We start from the raw sequence: 5,342 nt of genomic DNA, 5'->3' as shown, positions 1-5,342 counted from the left end.
GTCCACCTGGCCATGCTGCTGCTCCGGTTTCAACTTCCACCTGACTGTGCTGCTGCTCTAGTTTCAACTGTTCTGCCTTATTATTATTCGACCATGCTGGTCATTTATGAACATTGAACATCTTGGCCATGTTCTGTTATAATCTCCACCCGGCACAGCCAGAAGAGGACTGGCCACCCCACATAGCCTGGTTCCTCTCTAGGTTTCTTCCTAGGTATTGGCCTTTCTAGGGAGTTTTTCCTAGCCACCGTGCTTCTACACCTGCATTGCTTGCTGTTTGGGGTTTTAGGCTGGGTTTCTGTACAGCACTTTGAGATATCAGCTGATGTACGAAGGGCTATATAAATAAATTTGATTTGATTGATTTGATTTGATTGTTAACTGTTACAGTGGTATTTTTGTTGTCATAGTGATTACTAACTGTTATAGTGGTATTGTTGTTGTCATAGTGATTATTAACTGTTACAGTAGTATTGCTGTTGTCATAGTGATTATTAACGGAGGGTCATAGTAGTAGAAGGTTCCTGGTACAGCCTGGACATGTTATCTTAAAGGAGGCTAAAATGATGATACTAGTACATCTTATCTATTAACACACACATCTTATCTATTAACACACACATCTTATCTATTAACACACATACAGCTACACACACACACACACACACACACACATACACACACATACATACACCTGCACACACACACACACACACACACACACACACACACACACACACACACACACACACATACACACACCTGCACACACACACACACACACACACACACACACACACACAGTGTCTATTTTACACATCAAACTCATCAAAACAGAGATCAAAGGTTTGTTATTCTTAGAATGAGTTGAATACTGATGATAAGAAACGGTGTCTCTAATCAGCGTTGTACAGCTTCCTGGTCTGCCTCGAGGAATGGCTGCTGTCATTCACTGGAAAGACTCGCCGCTCTCACTAAACTCAAATATCAGGGTGTTGATTTGAGTCACATGGTTTGACTCACCACTCTCACTAAACTCAAATATCAGGGTGTTGATTTGAGTCACATGGTTTGACTCACCACTCTCACTAAACTCAAATATCAGGGTGTTGATTTGAGTCACATGGTTTGACTCACCACTCTCACTAAACTCAAATATCAGGGTGTTGATTTGAGTCACATGGTTTGACTCGCTACTCTCACTAAACTCAAATATCAGAGTGTTGATTTGAGTCACATGGTTTGACTCACCACTCTCACTAACTCAAATACCAGGGTGTTGATTTGAGTCACATGGTTTGACTCACCACTCTCACTAACTCAAATACCAGGGTGTTGATTTGAGTCACATGGTTTGACTCACCACTCTCACTAAACTCAAATATCAGGGTGTTGATTTGAGTCACATGGTTTGACTCACCGCTCTCACTAAACTCAAATATCAGGGTGTTGATTTGAGTCACATGGTTTGACTCACCACTTTCACTAAACTCAAATATCAGGGTGTTGATTTGGGTCACATGGTTTGACTCACCACTCTCACTAAACTCAAATATTAGGGTGTTGATTTGAGTCACATGGTTTAACTCACCACTCTCACTAACTCAAATACCAAGGTGTTGATTTGAGTCACATGGTTTGACTCACCACTCTCACTAAACTCAAATATCAGGGTGTTGATTTGAGTCACATGGTTTGACTCGCTACTCACACTAAACTCAAACATCAGAGTGTTGATTTGAGTCACATGGTTTGACTCACCACTCTCACTAAACTCAAATATCAGGGTGTTGATTTGAGTCACATGGTTTGACTCACCACTCTCACTAAACTCAAATATCAGGGTGTTGATTTGAGTCACATGGTTTGACTCACCACTCTGACTAAACTCAAATATCAGGGTGTTGATTTGAGTCACATGGTTTGACTCACCACTCTCACTAAACTCAAATATCGGGGTGTTGATTTGAGTCACATGGTTTGACTCACCGCTCTCACTAACTCAAATATCAGGGTGTTGATTTGAGTCACATGGTTTGACTCACCACTCTCACTAACTCAAATATCAGGGTGTTGATTTGAGTCACATGGTTTGACTCACCACTCTCACTAACTCAAATATCAGGGTGAACGTAGCCCTGTTTATTTGTGCTCTGGAACGTAAGCCCTGTTTCTTTGTGTTCTGGAACGTAGCCCTGTTTCTCTGTGTTCTGGAACGTAGCCCTGTTTCTTTGTGTTCTGGAACGTAGCCCTGTTTATTTGTGTTCTGGAACGTAGCCCTGTTTCTTTGTGTTCTGGAACGTAGCCCTGTTTCTTTGTGTTCTGGAACGTAGCCCTGTTTCTTTGTGTTCTGGAACGTAGCCCTGTTTCTTTGTGTTCTGGAACGTAGCCCTGTTTCTTTGTGTTCTGGAACGTAGCCCTGTTTCTTCGTGTTCTGGAACGTAGCCCTGTTTCTTCGTGTTCTGGAACGTAGCCCTGTTTCTTCGTGTTCTGGAACGTAGCCCTGTTTCTGTGTGTTCTGGAACGTAGCCCTGTTTCTTTGTGTTCTGGAACGTAGCCCTGTTTCTGTGTGTTCTGGAACGTAGCCCTGTTTCTTTGTGTTCTGGAACGTAGCCCTGTTTCTTTGTGTTCTGGAATGTAGCCCTGTCTTTCATTTTTGTTAATTGATTTCTCCTGTGTTGGTTTTCTCACCTGGTCTGCATCAGCTCCCTGTTCAGTTCTTTCTGTTTGTATGGTTGTGAGGTATTGTTTGTTTTTGACTGCCTACCTGTGTTTGACCATTGCCTGCCTGTGACCACGATTCCTGCCTTCTGCGAAGGCTTAATTAACATCTGCCGTGCTCTGCGTGTGAATCAACCCCTTTTTCTCCCTGAGTATTCATTTCAGAATACCCGACCCAATAACGGAATGGATTCAGCGGAGCTACAATGGCGCCTAACCCAGCAAGAGGAGCTTATTGAGGAAATCTGCCATCTTCTCCGACAGCCTATCCCTTCTCCTCCGATGCCAGGTATCATAACCATCTTCTCCGACAGCCTATCCCTTCTCCTCCGATGCCAGGTATCATAACCATCTTCTCCGACAGCCTATCCCTTCTCCTCCGATGCCAGGTATCATAACCATCTTCTCCGACAGCCTATCCCTTCTCCTCCGATGCCAGGTATCATAACCATCTTCTCCGCCAGCCTATCCCTTCTCACCCGATGCCAGGTATCATAACCATCTTCTCCGACAGCCTATCCCTTCTCCTCCGATGCCAGGTATCATAACCATCTTCTCCGCCAGCCTATCCCTTCTCCTCCGATGCCAGGTATCGTAACCATCTTCTCTGCCAGCCTATCCCTTCTCCTCCGATGCCAGGTATCATAACCCAGCAAGAGGAGCTTATGGAGGAAATGTGCCATCTTCTCCGCCAGCCTATCCCTTCTCCCCTGATGCCAGGTATCGTAACCCATAGCCCTCCTTCGTTCATACCCATGTCTGGAAAATATGATGGTTCGACCTGGGAAATGTCAGGGATTTCTGATGTAATGCAGCAAATACATTGAACACAACCCCACTAACTTCACCACGATAAGAGCAGGGTGGATTTTGTTTGTCTCTACTGACCCGGATTGGGCCACCGCCAGATGGACTGCCAACAGCACAGAACTCCGATCCGAGACCCGTTTCCACACCCTCTTCAAAGAGGTATTTGATCACTCTCCCTCCGGTCGCCCTATAGGAGACCTCCTCATAGAACTTAAATTCTCCATCCCAGTATTGATGACAGTGAAGGGGGTTACCAAGTCCGTAGAAGGCTCGATAGATTCGGGAGCAGCAGGTAAATTCATCGATCAACAGCGAGTACAAGAGCTTGACATTGATCTAACACCTGTCACCTTCCCTTAAGGATTAACACCCTGGACTGGCAGCCATTAGGCACGGGCTTCATCACGCACCTGACCACAGAGCGTCACCCCTCCCTTAAGGATTAACACCCTGGACTGGCAGCCATTAGGCACGGGGTTCATCACGCACCTGACCACAGAGCGTCACCCCTCCCTTAAGGATTAACACCCTGGACTGGCAGCCATTAGGCACGGGCTTCATCACGCACCTGACCACAGAGCATCACCCCTCCCTTAAGGATTAACACCCTGGACTGGCAGCCATTAGGCACGGGCTTCATCACGCACCTGACCACAGAGCGTAACCCTCCAGATTGGAGTCTTCCACACCGAAACCATTCAACTCATGGAACTCTCCTCCCCCAAACAGCCACTCATCCTCGGACACCCTGGCTTTGTCGTCATGACCCTGCCATCTCGTGGAGACAAGGTGAACTACTGTCCTGGTCTTCTTCCTGCTTCACCAGTTGTCTCAGCCTACCCTGCAGAGCCACCACCATTGAGGACCCTGCCTCGGCAGTGCCACCCACCATACCATCTGAATACACCCAGTACAGCAACGTCTTCAGCAAAGTCAAGGCCTCCACTCTGCCATCACATCGCCCAGGGGACTGTGCTATTGACTTACTCCCTGGAGTGTCCCCACCTGGCATCGGAGTGTCCCCACCTGGCATCGTAGTGTCCCCACCGAATGGCCGTGTTTACCCCCTATCGATCCCGGAAAATGAGGCACTGGATAACTACATTGATGAATCACTCAAACGGTTTCATTCGTCCTTCTTCCCCGGCTGCGTCCAGCTTCTTCTTCGTCGGAAAAAAAGAGCGGTGGTCCCTGTCCATGTATGGATTATCGTTCCCTGAATGACGTCACGGTCAAGAACCGTTTCCCTCTTCCTCTGATCCCAGCGACCCTTGAACAAGTGGGCCGTGCCGACATCTATACTAAACTCGACCTGCGAAGTGCATATAACCTTGTCCGTATACGTGAAGGTGACGAATGGAAGACGACCTTTATCACCACTCGAGGACACTATGAATACCTGGTCATGCCCTACGGCCTTACGAACACCCTCGCCGTCTTCCAATCCTTTATGAATGAGGTTTTCCAGGAAATTATCAACCGCTTTCTCATCGTCTACATTGATGACTTCCTGATTTCCTCCTACTCCCTGAAGGAACACATAAAGCATGTGCAAAAGGTTCTTCAACGGCTCCTTGACCATAACCTTTAATGTGAAGACTGACAAGAGCGCCTTCCATGTAAACTTCCTCTGCTTCCTACTGACACCTGGAGGGGTCAGCATGGATGAGGACAAAGTCACCGCCATCAGTAATGGGCCCAAACCCACCACCGTTAACGTTTCATTGGGTTCTCCATCTTCTATCACCGGTTCATTCGGAACTTCAGTTCTACTGCCGCTCCCCTCACTGCCCTTACCAGACAAAAGACCG

General features: G+C 46.9%; 1 pseudogene; it reads right to left on the bottom strand.

The window, feature by feature from the left end:
• Window positions 1-4,564, bottom strand: part of LOC116365215 (sodium-dependent phosphate transport protein 2B-like) — a 19,623-nt pseudogene extending 15,059 nt beyond the window's left edge.
• Between the last annotated feature and the right edge of the window lie 778 nt (window positions 4,565-5,342).

This window comes from Oncorhynchus kisutch, unplaced genomic scaffold (genome assembly GCF_002021735.2).
Source record: "Oncorhynchus kisutch isolate 150728-3 unplaced genomic scaffold, Okis_V2 scaffold1211, whole genome shotgun sequence".
In the NCBI taxonomy this organism is placed as follows: Eukaryota; Metazoa; Chordata; class Actinopteri; order Salmoniformes; family Salmonidae; genus Oncorhynchus; species Oncorhynchus kisutch.
Note: the sequence above shows the minus strand (reverse complement) of the source record. Positions and strands in the feature narration are given on the sequence as shown.